This window comes from Theropithecus gelada, chromosome 4 (genome assembly GCF_003255815.1).
Source record: "Theropithecus gelada isolate Dixy chromosome 4, Tgel_1.0, whole genome shotgun sequence".
Taxonomy (NCBI): Eukaryota; Metazoa; Chordata; class Mammalia; order Primates; family Cercopithecidae; genus Theropithecus; species Theropithecus gelada.
This window is the reverse complement of record NC_037671.1, coordinates 111,226,033-111,242,581: the sequence shown is the minus strand read 5'-3', so window position 1 is coordinate 111,242,581 and position 16,549 is coordinate 111,226,033. Positions and strand designations below refer to the sequence as shown.

At 38.1% G+C, this 16,549-nt stretch overlaps 1 protein-coding gene and 1 long non-coding RNA gene across 2 annotated transcripts in view; both read left to right on the top strand.

Moving 5' to 3' along the window:
* TIAM2 (T cell lymphoma invasion and metastasis 2) overlaps positions 1–16,549 on the top strand; it is a 530,409-nt gene that overhangs the window by 119,004 nt on the left and 394,856 nt on the right. The window lies entirely within an intron of this gene.
* The window catches only part of LOC112622066, a 46,922-nt gene continuing 40,049 nt past the window's right edge, over positions 9,677–16,549 (top strand). Inside the window, exon 1 of the long non-coding RNA XR_003118927.1 lies at positions 9,677–10,573. This is a non-coding gene — a long non-coding RNA (uncharacterized LOC112622066). The remainder of the gene's footprint in view (positions 10,574–16,549) is intronic.

Genomic DNA, 16,549 nt, shown 5'->3' with positions numbered 1-16,549 from the left:
TTGAGCCCAGGAGATCGAGACCAGCCTGAGCAACAAAGTAAGACTCCATCTCTACAAAAAAACCTAAAAATATTAGCCAGGTATGGTGGTGTGCGCCTGTCGTTGCAGCTACTTGGGAGGCTGAGGTAAGCAGATCACTTGAGCCCAGAAGTTCAAGGCTTCAGTGAGCTGTGTTCATGCCGCTGCACTCCAGCCTGGGTGACAAAATGAGACCCTGTCTTTTTTTTTTTTTTTTTTTGAGACAGTCTCGCTCTGTTGCGCAAGCTGGAGTGCAGTGGCACGATCTCACCTCACTGCAGTCTCTGCCTCAGTACCAAGTAGCTGGGACCACAGGCACCTGCCACTACCGGGTTTCACCATGTTAGCCAGGCTGGTCTTGAATTCCTGACCTCAGGTAATCCACCTGCCTTGGCCTCCCGAAGTGTGGGGATTACAGGTGTAAGCCACTGCACCCAGCCAAGACCCTGTCTTCAAAACAAAACCTAGAAGAATCAAACCACTGAGATCTGGAAAAATTAGTTATTTGTTACACAAAGCCTTGCACCAACAACTTCAGCATCACTTGGAAGCTTGTGATGCTCAGAATCTTAGGCTTCATCCCAGTCACCGAATCAGGATCTGCATTTTTAAAAGATCCTCAAGTGATTCATAGGTGTGATAAAATTTAGTTGTAGTTCATTTATCGTTTCCCCAACAAACATGGATTTTCGTATATTTGAAGTCTTATTTTTGATGTTACTACAGATTAAAAGAATTTTGTAAATCAGCTTAGTGACAAGAAAAGTAAAACATTTAAAAATAGCAGTTAAACTGAATAATGTTTTTTTTCCTCCTAGACAACAGTTAGCAGAAGCCATATGTACAGTTGTTTCTGAAGGCGAGATCATTTTTTAACTAGAGCTGTTCCATGGTGTATTTAAGAGTTTTATTTGATACCATCTCTGATAATATTAGAGCCTTGAGAGCATGTCTCATATGAATATTTTTGTTTTGCCTATAGGTTGAATTTCATGAAATGTTGAGGTGGAAGTCTGTGGATTAGGACTGAGGGAATACCTTCTTAGACTTCTTTGGTTCTTTCTGATTTTTTGACAGGCTTCCATAAGTTTGTCCTAGGCCTCATTCTACTTTAGTAGATACTGGCAAGGTGCCCATTAGGAGAGAATAGAATTTAGTAAAATGTGAAAGGTCTTTAAAAAGTGTCATTGGTAAATAAGATGAAAAGATTGGAAATCATCGAAACTTTATTATTTAAAAGTTAATGTAAACACTGTGTTCAGCTCAAGCACCTTAAGAGGTATGTCTTCCATTCTTACACATCAACATACAGAGGTGAATGTTGTTATATGGCACAGCTTTTGTGTAGTACATGTCTCAGTCACAGTATTAAAGTTTCTATTAAAATATTTCTAAAAATATGGGAAATGTGATATTTAAATTAATGGGCCTGAAAAAAATAGCTTACAGTTAAATGTTTTTATCAGATTATGAGAGTTCCAAGTGTCTAGATTATTTGGAATAGTTTACAAAATAGTTTAAACAGATTTTCAACTCGTTTCAAAACTCAAATGTAGACGCCTGAAGGGTGAGAGAGAAAGAGAGTATGTTACCACATGTTTATCATTGGAATGTAGAAACAAATTCATACTCAATTCAGCAAATACTTATTGAAGAACATATTTCAGATGCCTTGATTGATGAAAGTTGGTGACAGTAGGTAATTGAGAAAGATATTATGGTATTGACAGAGCACAGTCCCTGCCTTTAAGGAGTTTACCTTTTAAAAGGGGAGAGACAGCCAGTAAACTCTATTTCAATATAATGTGTGAATTGATGTAACAGATGGGTTTGTAAGATACAGCTAGAACATAGAGAAAGGACACTAGTTGCTAGATTTTCATTAGAAGATGCCTTTTTGTTTCAGCAAATTAACTTCCTAAGTCTCAATATCCTCATCTATAAAAATGGAAATAAAAAGTACCTAACTCATTTTGAGGGTCAAATGTAAATACGTGTGCAGTGCTTAGTACAATACATAAAACAGACTGCATAATAAATGTTGACTGCTACTAATACTTACTGGCAATTACTTAGGGAATCTTTCCTTCTGTCTTTGTGATTTCTGCTTCCTTTTCTCTCTTCCTTCCTTCCTTTTTTTTTTTTTTTTAAATATTCATAGCCCTAGTCCATGGATTTAAAGGAAACATTGCTAAAATCGTGGAGGTCAAATTTAGGTTTCTTTGGACATTTCTTTTCTCCTGTTGTCCCCACCCTGCGCACCCAACATGAATAACCCTAGTCTCCTCTTTAACTTTTGAAAGTTTCCAGTACAGTAATGGTAGGGTCCTTTTACAGCATGATGTCACGTGTTATTCAAGTCTTGTACTGTCCGATATGGTAGCCTTCAGTCACATATTGCTATTTAAATTTATAAAAAATTTAAAATTCAGTTCCTCAGTCACACCAGTCACCCTTCAATGCTCAACAGTCACATTAGCTAGTGGCTACCAAATTGAGCAGCACAAATACAGAACATTTCCAGGAAGTCCTATTTTATAGTGTTACTCTAGAAGAGCAATTGCTGATAACATAGGCTGTTTACCTTAATTAAAATTATATGATTCAGAATTCTCTGTCCCAAACTATATTTAAAAATTATTTTTTAAATTCTCACTTCTGGTTAGTTTCCATTAAGGAGTTACCATGCTTGGCAATGCTGATTCTTATTTTTATAAATATAAACTCTACGCTGGTATTTTAATTTGTGTTTTAAGACTTATTAAAATGTCTTGGGGTGTTTTTTTCCAAATATTATTCAGTGAAGTTTTCAGACTCTTTTAAGCCACATCTTTAAAATGCTATTTCTCATTAAAGATAACGTAACATAATGTTGCGATAAATATGTATTCTGCTTTACAATAAATACATAGACTGCTTTAATCCCTTCTTCTTCAGTCTTTTATGTATTATATTTGCCTTTTCTGAGCAACTCGGCTTGTTTTTTCCAAATACAGATAGTATTCAGTTAGGGTGCTTCATATACCAGCTGCCATTTACATCTATGTTATTACCTATGACAGACACATACACATGTTGACAGACAATTTTAAGTAAGTCAGTCCATCCTTAAGATTACCAGAAGACCAGAAAGATTATCTACTAACTGCTGCTGGGCAGATTTTACATTGAGTTTGAAGTGTTCAGTTATATATAACATTCTGGATCAGTTCGTCAAGAACTCGTCCATAATTCTTCCTAGAAGTGTCCTCATGTGTAGCTGTCAGGATCTTTCCAGAGAGACTTTTAAAAAAATTCTGCAGCCCTAAAAATGATGTTTGCTACTTTCTGATTTGTTGCAATATAAACATATTATTTACAGACAATATAAGGAAATAGTTCATTTTCATACTATGAACTACGTTATTGCCATATTGACCTGTTCAGTTCACTGTATACTTTATAAAGCCGTATTCTCAACAATGTATCATGATATCAATGATCGTTAGTAATTAGTCTTTTATTCTGAAAGATTGGGCACCAGATCAGAGTTGAAGAGAAAGTGAATAAACCTTTAATGTTTTAACAATATCTTGGAGTTTGAAAACACCATAGAGATCACTTATTTTTTAGAAAAGAAAAAATTTAAAAGAGATTGTGACTTATAGTCATGGGCCTAGGTAGCAGTGTTCTTTTTTAATATATACTGTATTCCATATAAGTTTGCATATAATCAAATGTTTACAATTTACACATCTCTGTAGAAATGCAATGAATAAACTTGAATTCAGAGAGACTCAAGGAGGGCAAGTGACTTCATGTCTCATTGTCTCAGTTTTTTTTGTTAATGTAAAATGGGCCAATTATTGTATTGAGCTTAAGTGTTTGTTTTGAAGACCTAAAGAGTAATGCATGGTGCTAACACATGCCACGGCATGGTTGAATCTTGACGATACTTTGCTAAGTAAAAGAAGCCAGATACAGGCCGGATGCGGTGGCTCATGCCTGTAATCCCAGCACTTTGGGAGGCCAAAGTGGGTGGATCACCTGAGGTCAGGAGTCGGTGACCAGCCTGACCAACATGGTGAAACCCCGTCTCTACTAAAACTACAAAAAAATTAGCTGGCCGTGGTGGTGTGCACCTGTAATCCCGGCTACTCGGGAGGCTGAAACAGGAGAATCGCTTGAACCCAGGAGGCAGAGGTCACAGTGAGCCGAGATCATGCTATTGCACTGCAGCCTGGGTGACAAGAGCGAAACTCCATCACACACACACACACAAAAGCCAGACACAAAAGATCACATATTATCATTTATTTATATGAAATGTCCAGAGAAGCCAAATCAGTAGAGACAGAAAATAGATAAGTGGTTACCAGTGGCTTAGGGGTGAGCGGGTGGGAAAGAATGGACAGTGACTGCCGATGGTTACAGTTTCCTTTTAGCATGATGAAGATGTTCTGAAATTGGTGGTAGTTACACATCTTTGTCAATATACTTAGAACTACTGAGTTGTACACTTGAAAAAGGTGAAATTTATGTGAATTGATACCTCACTAAGAAAAAAAGGAGTAATGCATGTAAAGTACTTAGCAGGTACCTATTACATAATAAGCTTTTTTTTTTTTGAGACGGAGTCTCGCTCTGTCACCCAGGCTGGAGTGTGGTGGCGTGATCTCAGCTCACTGCAGCCTCTGCCTCCCAGGTTCAAGTGATCCTCCCACCTCAGCCTCCCAAGTAGCTGGCACTACAGGCATGCGCCACCATACCCAGCTAATTTTTGCATTTTTAGTAGAGACGGGCTTTAACCATGTTGGCCAGGCTTTCTCAATAAGCTGTCTTTGTAAAGATTTTTGGCTACTGTTATTAGGAACCATTTGTGAATTTTAAGAAAATAATGCAGAAAAACTAGGAAGTATAGGCTGGGCGAGGTGGCTCACCCAGTCCCGCACTTTGGGATCCCAGCACTTTGGGAGGCCTAGGCGGGTGGATCACCTAACGTCAGGAGTTCAAGACCAGCCTGACCAACATGATGAAACCCCATCTCTACTAAAAATACAAAATTTAGCTGGGTGTGGTGGTGGGTGCCTTATAATTCCAGCTACTTGGGAGTGTGAGGGAGAAGAATTGCTTGAACCCAGGAGGTGGAGGTTGTGGTGACTGGAGATCGCGCCATTTCACCGCAGCCTGGGAATGAAGAGTAAGACTCCGTCTCAAAAAAAAAAAAGAAAAACTAGGAAGTATAATATTAAGTATTGTATTTTATTTTACTACCTGAAATACAAATGATTTAACCACTAATGGCATATTTTAATTACTTTTTCAGCAGTAGAATGTAAAAAAGATATTTACTAACACTAGTTTCCAAATTCAGGTATTAATCATAGCGAGTTTTTTGCAATAAAGAATCCCATGTTTTAGTCAGTATTATAGTACTATTTAAATATTTTTCTTAATATATAAGCCATTAAAATGGCAAATTTCATGTTGTATACATTTTACCATGATTTTTTAAAATAATAAATACTAAGTCTCATAAGAGCTTTTAATCCTTGAGAAGCCTTTTTTCTATGTGTATAGTCCTGTCCTTTTTATTATTTCAGAAAAAGGTAATCATAGTGATAGAAATCTTTAACGATGGCAGTTTATATGTATCTTTAGTTTGTGGCTTTTAAAATGAAAATTATTACAGCTGACATCTAATATATGTATCTACTAGGTACTGAATAGGGCACCCACAGGAAGTAAATTCCATACCTTAAATTAATCTCATGTTGTTAATGTGATAAAATAGAAGACTCAGCGTTGTTGGTCTGGGGGAAACTGGTGTTTTAGCTTCTCTTCTCGGCTGTCATAGGGGTGCCAGTAACTTACAGAGTAGAAAACGCTCTGGTTAACGCTCAGAATCTGTAATGAAGAGCTACTGTAGATCTTCGTGTGATACTAGTAGCAGAAAAAAGAGTTTTTGTTTTAAGGGCTTACATAAGATAGTTGAGGACAAAGAATGCACTAAGGATAGCCCCAGTGCCTCTGAATGGCTCTTGATGTATGATGGTTGCTCAGATATTTGTTTAATAAATCAATTTACAGGTATTCATTGGGATGCAATTTGATGATAATTAAATGCATAAATTGTGATAGCTATTTATCAAGCCAATTTTATATGCTAGCATTTTGTTTGAGTGAGAGATTGGGTGGGGATGGAGATACCAGGAAATTCTGTAAGTGTTACCGCCTTCAAGGAACTTAGAAAGGTGGTGGGCGATGGGGAAGATACTAAAGAATGGTGTAAAAAACCCAAGGTTGAATATAGCCAAGTGCTTCAGTACTTGGTGAAGGTGCAAAATGCTCCATATGAAGAGAAAAGAATGTAGTGGTGACTAGATTTATGGTGGGAGTGGGATTTGGGGTAGGCCTCAAAGGACTATCTTAAAGGCTGAGAAAGGGTGAAAGGTATTTGCATGTAAGGATACTGATCAGTTATGAGACCAACTAGAGCAAAGGTATAAAGCCTAAGAGTCAACCCCTCGAAAGTTAATGAAATGTGAGCTCCGTCTGACTGGAGCTGGGAAGTCCACTTTAGGAGAAGGTGACAGACTTATGGTTGGATTGGTTAAGTGAGATAGCGTTATACAGAATCTTCATCATCAGAAGCGGAGTAGTTCATAGTTCACATAGACTCCAGAGGAGGAGTCAGGGGACTTAGTATAGGTTCTCTAACTGAAAAATGAATTGATGTTTAAGGAGAGATTAATTTGGTAGTTTTGTGTATGGTATGAAAATGGGGTTGGAGAGACTAATGGATTCGCTCCAGAGTACCCTTGTGTGGGGTATACACTTTTTTTTTTTTTTTTTGAGGCACAGTTCTGTGGCGCAATCCCAGCTCACTGCAACCTCTGCCTCCCAGGGTCAAGCGATTCTGCCTCAGCCTCCCGAGTAGCTGGGATTACAGGCGCCTGCCACCACACTCCACTAATTTTTTGCAGTTTTAGTAGAGATGGGGTTTCTCCATGTTGGCCAGGCTGGTCTCAAACTCCTGACCTCGAGTGATCCGCCCGCCTTGGCCTCCCAAAGTGCTGGGATTACAGGTGTAAGCCTCTGCACCCGGCCTAGTGTACACTTTTATATGACACATAAGGCTGGGTCTAGGCAGAATTATAAGTAGATTATTGCCTTTTGCCTTTTTTCCCCCCACTATTTTCCCCGTGTCTCTCTTCATTGTCCCCATGGACCCTAATATTACAATAGATTGTCTAGCTATCATAATAGATTCTAGACAATCAGCTGTTATTCAGTGAGTTTGTGATTTGGGGGATAATCTCTTTTTTAAAAAACACAAATTCTCACTTTAATAAGTGACTTTTGTAAACCAAGAGCTTTCCTTGTCAAATTTTCATTATAGGTTAATGATGAAATGGCAGGTAATTCACACTTTTGGACAGAGCACACCGCCCCCGTGGAATCACCCTACAGAAGAGGCCAGCTATAAAGGATGTCTCACACCTTTAAGATCAGTGTTTCTCAATGTGTGGACCATGGATACCTGTATTAGAATACACAAAGGATTTGTTTAAAATTCAGGCTGAGCCCCTCCCAAGACCTAATAGAGCTAAAAGCTTTGGGAGTAGGTGGAGGAAACCTGCATCTTTACCCAGCAATCCAGGTAATTTATATGCATACTACATTTTGAGACCCACTGATGAAAGAATTCTAATTTTCTATAGAGTTACTCTAGCAAGGAACCTTCTCATTTCTTATATATTAGGTTATTTCTACATGGGACATTTCCCAGTAGACCATATTATTTATGGTATCTTACTAGGTGGAAGCCAAAAGAACATTAAATAATCTGCTGGTGTTTGGGGGTTAGTTTTGCACTATTTCTTACAGTGCAAGCAATTCTTGTTACCTCGTAAAATGGTTCCCCCTTTGAAGGGTTGAATACTATTCACATAGCAGCCCAGCCTGTGGTATATGTGTTTAATCTGTCAAATCTCATTCCATTTTTCTTCTGTAAGAATGCTAATGATACCAATTTCTAGAATTGAATGATTTCTACTCTGCCTGTTGAACTGCAAATTTGAAATCCCCTATAATAATTAGAGCCCTCCTTAGAGTATATTATAATGACCATTGAACCTGTATCTAAAAATTCTAGTAACTTAACTATCCAGTCTTAAAAACAAAAAATTAAAACAGGAACTCCAAAACAATCTCAGAAGTTAGAGTAGGTGAAGTTAGCCTATTTTAGATGTGTGAAGGGATGGCAGTTGGGGAGAAAGATGGATTACTAAGTATCATTTATTTCTTACTTTTTTTTTTTTTTTTTTTACTGAGTAAAAATTCAAACAGGAGACCTTATAGCTGCCTTTTTATTACACTTGGCTTCCTTTTAAGTTTATTGGCCTTTGGTTGGTACATATGTGAATAAATTTAGACTATTATTTTATTTGACTGACAAACACTTAAAAATGAGTGTTCATATTCATTTTAGGTGGAGTTAGAAATGGAACCTAAACTGTAATATATAATATAGCATGCCGCTTTCCGTTCTGATTTTATGGTAACATTGAAACTAAAATGTTTCTTTCTAATGTGTCCATCCTGACTGCCATCCTTAAACTAGAGCCTCTTGTCTGCTATCTGAAAAGAGCAACAGCAGGAAGGAAGCAATTGATTTATACACATTTGAATTAGTCTGTAAAGCCCAAGGTCTGTATTTGTTCAAGAAGAGACAGAAGCAGCAGTAATGCTCTGTGCGTCAGGTGGATTAGATGCAAATGTGCAAGCTATCATCTTTCTAAGAGAAGCATTTTAACAAGGCAGTTTTGTTCCTAGCTCTTCTTTTTTTTCTATATATCTGTTGTGTTGATTTTTAATTTGGATTATTTTCCACTGGCTTTAAAAATGTAAGTCTTTCTCAAAAGAGAAAGCATTTTGTAGCATCATAATGTACATTGATTATACATCAAACTATATATAGTGTAGTTAGCTTGATGTAGACTGTGTAGCTTTGTAGTTTGCAACTTAGTTGTATATTTAAATGAGAAACAAGTGACTAACTGGATCCCATCAAGGTGGGTGTTAGGTACAGCCTCAGCCATAAAAGACTTAATCAGGCCGGGTGTGGTGGCTCATGCCTATAATCCCAGCACTTTGGGAGGCCGAGGCAGGTGGATCACCTGAGGTCGGGATTTCGAGACCAGCCTGACCAACATGGAGAAACCCCATCTCTACTAAAAATACAAAATTTGCCAGGCGTGGTGGTGCATGCCTGTAATCCCAGCTGAGGCAGGAGAATCACTTGAACCAGGAGGCGAGGTTGCAGTGATCCCAGATCATGCCATTGCACTCCAGCCTGGGCAACAAGAGCGAAACTCCCTCAAATAAAAAAAAAAAAAAAAAAAAAAAAAGACCTAATCAATACGTTTCCAAGGAGAAAGTGGAATTTTGAAATTCCTACTAGCTGCCAAAAGACAAAATGTTCCTGACACAGCTTTACTACCAAGTGAAAAGATTAAAAAATTCATTAGCTATAGCAAAAATCAGTTTTCAGTTTTTCCGGTTACCAGTTTTCTGGAAATCATTTGATTTTCAAATCTGCTGTTAGATTGCATTGTGCTTTTAAATAGAGCATCTGGAGACTCTGCTATAAAACTCAGAAATGAAGATGTCTCCATTAAATTTGGTCATAGTAGCATGAAATCTTTTAGCTGAATATAAAACATTTCAACACCTTTAAAGGATAAATGCTCATACCTTCAGGACTGTCAACTACTTTTATTAGTTATGTGGTACTAGATGCATCTCCCTTGGAGCATACTCTTGTTAATTTAAAGTTCCTTGTAGCTTTAATTTTAAAGGACTTATTTGGAATGTTATTAACATTCCTCTCATTTTGTAATCCCCAACAGAATTTTACCATTGCCAGATAATTTAACTAGTGCAGGAATTTGACTTTGTTATAGACTCATGAGGGGCAAATTCTTTACTGATGATTTGATGGTTAGCTTTGCCAGAAGATTAAGAATATTACTATTTTAGTTTCCCAAGATGATAAGTCTTTGAAAATGGACAAGAGAATTGACTCAGTAAAGGTTACAGCCACAAAAACAGCAGAATTGTGAAATTGTTCTCATTGCTGATAAAATGGAGTCTTTAAATGCATAGTTGCATACATGTATGAATGTGTATGCACGTGCGCGCACGCGCGCGCGCGCGCGCGCACACACACACACACACACACACTTTGGGAATGTAATCTGTAAAATATGTTGCCAGTCTCAGATGATACTGTAAAATAAGTGAAGTTTTCATTGTCCCGGCTTTCTTTTCTGCTTGTTTTTATTGATTTTGAAATTAGCCTACCCCAATATCTTCCAGGGAATTTTTAAAAAGTTATCCTTCTCTCTTTCTTGAGGTTCCTCATATACTTTCTATCACACGCACATTTTCACGAGAGCAAAGTCTACCCTTAACTGAAATGAATGACTGCTGAATGATCAGGAACTCCAAGTCCACATGGAATTCTTGCTCTTCGGTCCCAGACTCTCCCTCCTGTGTCCCCCTCAGGCAGGTGAGCATTCTGTAGTTTGTAGCGACAGCTCTTCCTGGTTTGGGTTTTCTTCCTGTCATTGCCTTATTCCAGTTAATCATTACCTAGACTAGTTGCTAAGCTGAAAATTCATATTGTGGAATTTCATATTGGATAACATAGTTGCTTTTCTTGTTTTTTGAACAATGCTTTCAAAAAATAAAGGAAAAAATGAATCTCTTAATTACAGCATTTTGGAGCCTTAACGTTTGATCAGTATTTAAAAGCAGTGTTACATGTTTGAATTGTGGTGGTTCTTGAAACTTTTTTACTGCCTTCTTTGTCCTCATGGAGAATGTTGTCCTAAGCACAGAACTTGTCATTCGAGTATCTTCAGGATTTGTACAAATTGTTTATCCTGTGACATCAATTCTTTGTGCTAACTAGTTTCTGCCTTTGACAAGGCTTTTGAAATTTGTGCAACAAAAGCTTCCACGGGTGAAGGACAATGTAGTTTTGTTCACTGCTGATTCTTGGAGTGGTTAACATTTGGGGTGATACTTTGATTAAAGCATACAAGAAAATATGTGAGGATAACTGTGGAAATAGAAAATATGAACATTTTAACATTCTCACACTGAGTGACTTTCATGTAAAGGTTTATTTCCTTCCAGGAATGCTGTCACTTTACTCAATTCAGTGATTTCTTATTTTTTCAAATTAATATTAGTTTGCTTTGACAAATGAGTTTATCAGATTGCTTCATCTGACCAAAATTTTTAAAAGTTCGGTACTCTGTCCTATTTTTTTGTCATGAACATCTCTCACGCTGATCTCATAATACCTGTTTCTTTCTATCATCCACAGCACAGTCATTTTTCCTTTTTTTCTTGTCATTCAAAATGGTGTTTATTTCGTATTTTTGTCTGTTTTGTTTTAAAAATAATACATGTTTATCATAACTCATTCAACCCGTAACAAAGGAGATGAAGTAAAAAATTCATAATTAGCCAGCCAGCCTAATTCTTCTTCTGCAGAGGCAACCACTGTTAGTTCCTCATGTGTTCTTCTAGATGCTTCGCGAGCATATAAGCTGCACATCATTTGTAATGCCTGTATAATATTCTGCTATATGCTTAACCATAATTTAGTTAACCAGTTTTCTCCTGAGGAACACGTTTCCTGTTTTTCTGTTGTGCCCAGTATCTGCAGTTTCCCATGGTGCTCCAGTCCTCTACTGAGGAGGATTTCAGCTGTTTCCTGTTCTCCTCCCTATTCTACCCAGTCTTGACAGAGTTTGGAAGGATGTTTTTCTTTTCTTAGACGTGTTATTTTAGAGCACTCAGGGATATAGTAGTTACATGGAATTTCTTGATGTAATGTTTTGTTTGGTTTTGAGATAAGAGTTTCACTCTTGTCACCCAGGCTGGATTGCAGTGGCGTAATCTCAGCTCACTGCAACCTCTGCCTCCTGGGTTCAAGCGATTCTCCTGCCTCAGCTTCCCAGGTAGCTGGGATCACAGGTGCCCACCACCACACCTGGCTAATTTTATATTTTTAGTAGAGAGGGGGTTTCGCCATATTGGCCAGGCTGGTCTCGACCTCCTGACCTCAAGTGATCCACTCACCTCGGCCTCCCAAAGTGCTGGGATTACAGGTGTGAGCTAGCATGGCCGGCTGTGATTTAATGTTAATAATTTTAAAACCCATGAATGTTTTCAGGGAATTAGAGTTAACTTTTAGAAAATTGCTTTCGTAGTGTCCCGTGTCATCCTTATGTGAGTAAAGCATTATCCTGTAGGCTGGGAATAGAGAGTACAAAACAGAGGCCAGTCCCTGATGGATTCACCATGGGGCTTCACTCTTTCTCTTCACCTTTCACTACTGAAAGCTGTTAGTGTGTGTCTATTCACTATGTGATCCTAGGGCATATTTTACTGATAGGATTATTTGAGTAGGAGTTGTGTGGTGGCAATTGTGAGTTGTTTTTTTTCAGTGGTGGGGGTGGTTTTGAGGCAGCGTCTGGAGTGCAGTGGCATGATCTCAGCTCACGGCAGCTTTGACTGCCTGAGCTCAAGCAATTCTCTTGCCTCAGCCTCCTGAGTAGCTGGGACCACAGAAAGGAACCACCATGCCCAGCTAATTTTAAAAATTATTTGTAGAGCGGAGGTCTTGCTGTATTGCCCGGGCTGGTCTCAAACTCCTGGCCCAAGTGATCCTCCCACCTTGGCCTCCCAAACTGCTGAGGTTACAGGTATAAGCCACTGCGCCTGGCCCAGTAATTGCTTTAACAGTGGTTAATATGGATATTCCTTTTTTTTTTTTTTGAGACGGAGTCTCGCTCTGCCGCCCAGGCTGGGGTGCAGTGGCCGGATCTCAGCTCACTGCAAGCTCCGCCTCCCGGGTTTACGTCATTCACCTGCCTCAGCCTCCCGAGTAGCTGGGACTACAGGCGCCGCCACCTCGCCCAGCTAGTTTTTTGTAATTTTTAGTAGAGACGGGGTTTCACCGTGTTAGCCAGGATGGTCTCGATCTCCTGACCTCGTGATCCGACCGTCTCGGCCTCCCAAAGTGCTGGGATTATAGGCTTGAGCCACCGCGCCCAGAAGCATAATTTTCCCCATCTGATGCCCAAAATGTGAAAGGAGAGAAGACATTGACAGGTCTGCAGAAGCAGGGCCCTGCAAGGTGGCTACAGATACTGTTATGTGGGGCAGGGGTAGGGGAGGTGGTAGGGAGTTGTATGAAAAGTTTGGATCATTTTTTAGTAAAAACTATCTATTAAGGGTTAATTATTTAAAATATGTCCTTATAGGCTGGGCACAGTGGCTTATGCCTGTGATTCCAGCACTTTGGGAGGCCAAGGTGGGCAGATCACGTGAGGTCAGGAGTTCGAGAGCAGCCTGGCCAACGTGGCGAAACCCTGTCTCTACTGAAAATACAAAAATTAGTCGGGCATGATGGCGCACACCAGTAATCCCAGGAGGCTGAGGTACTAGGATCGCTTGAACCTGGGAGGCGGAGGTTGCAATCAGCCGAGATCATGCCACTGCACTCCTGCCTGGGTGCCAGAGCAAGACTCCATCTCAAAATAAAATAATAAAATAAAATATGTTCTTACAGCTACTTGTATAGCAATCATATTTTCCCTAAGTGCTGGTTCCTCAGGAGCAAGGACAATGCCGTGTCACCCTGGTATCCCCAGCAGTGCCTCCCGTGTAGTACAGCAAATAGGGCTGATTAATTAATAGAAATAGTGAAAGAGAAATGTGCCATACAGATATGCAAATCCTAGTTATCAAAGTTAAATAAAAATGTCTTCCTTTTTCCTAATTCATTACTCTTATCTAAGCAATGAATAATTTCTTGGAAAGGAACTCTGTTGTATGTATTCTGGGCAAAAACTGTCTTAACTCACTAATTCGCAACTATTTTTATTATACTTTGTTAAAGAAAAAAAAAAATGGGCAAGATGAAGGAAGCTGTATTCTCCCGCTGTTGGAATGAAATTTGGTTTGAGTGTTCCTCACTGAAAAGTATCATTTTAAATTCTTTTCTACTTCATTTTCTGCAGTGGAAAGTTACAGAAATAGAGTTTGAAGGAAATGATTTCAGCCTGAAGTAATTAAAAATATTGCTTTGGGTTCTTAAAAACTCATTTTCCTTTGAACTCATGTACAGTATTTTGTTAGGCATGACAAATAATGACATATATGGAGGCTGTCTTTGACGTCAGCATCTCACTTGGCATTGTTTCACATGTAGGTTGAACTCGCCTATTGAAAGTTTCTATAAATGCAATAAACCTACCTACAGTTTATTTCTGGTAGCCTTTGGGATTTAAGAGAGAAAACCAATGCTTTAACTGTTTTAAAATCAAGGAAGCAAAATATCTATGAGAAAGTAAGCCACTTAGCATTCGACAATGGAAAGTTTCAAAGCATTTTGTAAATTTTAAATATACTCTATAATTCTTCTATAATTGGTACCTTTGGTACTTTTTGGGTAAATTGGAGTTATTCCAAAATAGTTACATTTTATAGCAGTTTTGACACCATGACACTTAGCAGCAGGATTTTAAAATTAAAGTACTGTTTAGTTCTTTTCGTTCTGTGGTATTATGTGTATGGACAACTTTAATTGAAATGTCTAATTCTGGTAGCGGAGGAGATCTCATTAATTCAAAATTATAAAAGGTTTCAAAAAATAAGTATTTTTAAAATTATATAATTTCTTTTTGGTGTCATTTTAAAAGAATAAATATTCTTAGTTGTGCCTCCGAAAATCACTTATGGAGAAAATTGCACTTCGGGATTCTATACTTGTACCAGTAGAGGTCACTATGCACCTATAAAAGGAAACCCAGTGCTTGCTTCTAGGGATGAGCTAGTTATCCTAGAATGTTATAACTAATAACATCATTGATCTTTCTGGGAACTTAACCAAATTCCCACCCCACTCCCGCCTCACCTCTTAACAAAATCACTTGCCTGTCATCATCTGAGAGTCCCTGTTATTGTCTCTTCCCATAATGGGAGTGTATTCTGATGAGGTTGAGTAGAGCCCTGACACGCTGTCCCGTAGTATACTTAGGTGAATCAGCCAAAGCGCCAGAAACTATGATTTCACAGAAACAACCATTCAAACTCTCAGTTTCAGAGTTTGAGAGAACTTTAACTAAATTCATTAGATTCAGCATCTGAGGTGGGGCTGGAGACTTTTTCATCTATTCTGAACATTTAATTTGCAAATCCAAAATCATTTCAAAGGTATTCTTTTCAGTACTGTCATCTATTTAAGAATGAGACTTTACTTATTAAAACTGTTTAGACCTTTACACTATTATAGTGTCCATGCTACATAGTGTTTGATTCTCTGAGTGTACCAACAAAATATTCGTAGAATATTGTTTTATATGATTATCGCCACAGAGGTTTCTGATAACAGAAGAGTGAGAACTGAACTAAATGTTGGTTTGTTATAAAACTGCAATGGTGTCCTTATCAGATAGTCAAAGCAAATGTGTAAATCTCCAGTCAGCCTTGTGCAGTGACCCAAGTTACTGTGAAGGTGGCTGTAAAAGGTGATAAAGGAATGTCATGAATGAAGCAAGCAGTGGGGAATTGTAGAACAATGTAATTGGGCCTCAGTTTACAGAAGGAGAATACAATGTAGGTGCTTTCATGGGTCCCTTCAGCTCTAACACTCTAATCGTTAGTGCAGAGGGCACATTGCAGTGGTTAGCAATGTGGGTCCTGGAGAGAGTGCCTGGATTTGAATTACGACTCTGCCACTTACTAGTTATGAGATTATCTTACAGTTAGCCTTTCTACACCTGTTTCCACATCTGTAAAAAGGGCTTGATACTAGTACCTGCCTCATAGCATTGTGGTATGCAGTCATTGAGTTATATAGGTAAAGTACTTAGAATAGTACATAGAATGTAGTAAATACTCAATCTGCTATAATTACATACCCATTTTTTTTCCTAAGTAGAACTCATGCTGGGATATGGTAGCTGAATTCTTAGACTTCACTCTATTGGCTGCTCTCTGAGGATCAAAACAGAGTTTATTCTGTGTGTTCACTAACTCTGAATGAATAACATCTATGTCAAGAAACCAGATGTGTATAGAATCTTTAATAATTTAAATTTTCTCTGCTTTTTTTTCTTTAAAGCTCTTCCTTTGCTCATTCTTGTACAGTGAGTTTTTTTTTTTTTTTTTTTAATCTGGAATTTTTTCTGTGGAGTACATAATCACATTTTTAGTTGCTGTTTTTAGTGACTCGTATTGATGCTTTTTTTGCGATTAAATGTCCTAGTTTCAGTGAAAGTTACAAAATACAGTTTTTTCTTCAATGTTTCTCTATAGCATTCCAATTTTTATAGTATTTTTTCACATTAGAAATCTGTTATGTCATTTATAAGGCATTTGTGCATTTGTCTTCAACAGACCCAATTAAAAATTTTAAAGCAGTAATTTATTTGTATTTGGACTCTCTATTAACTTTATTAAC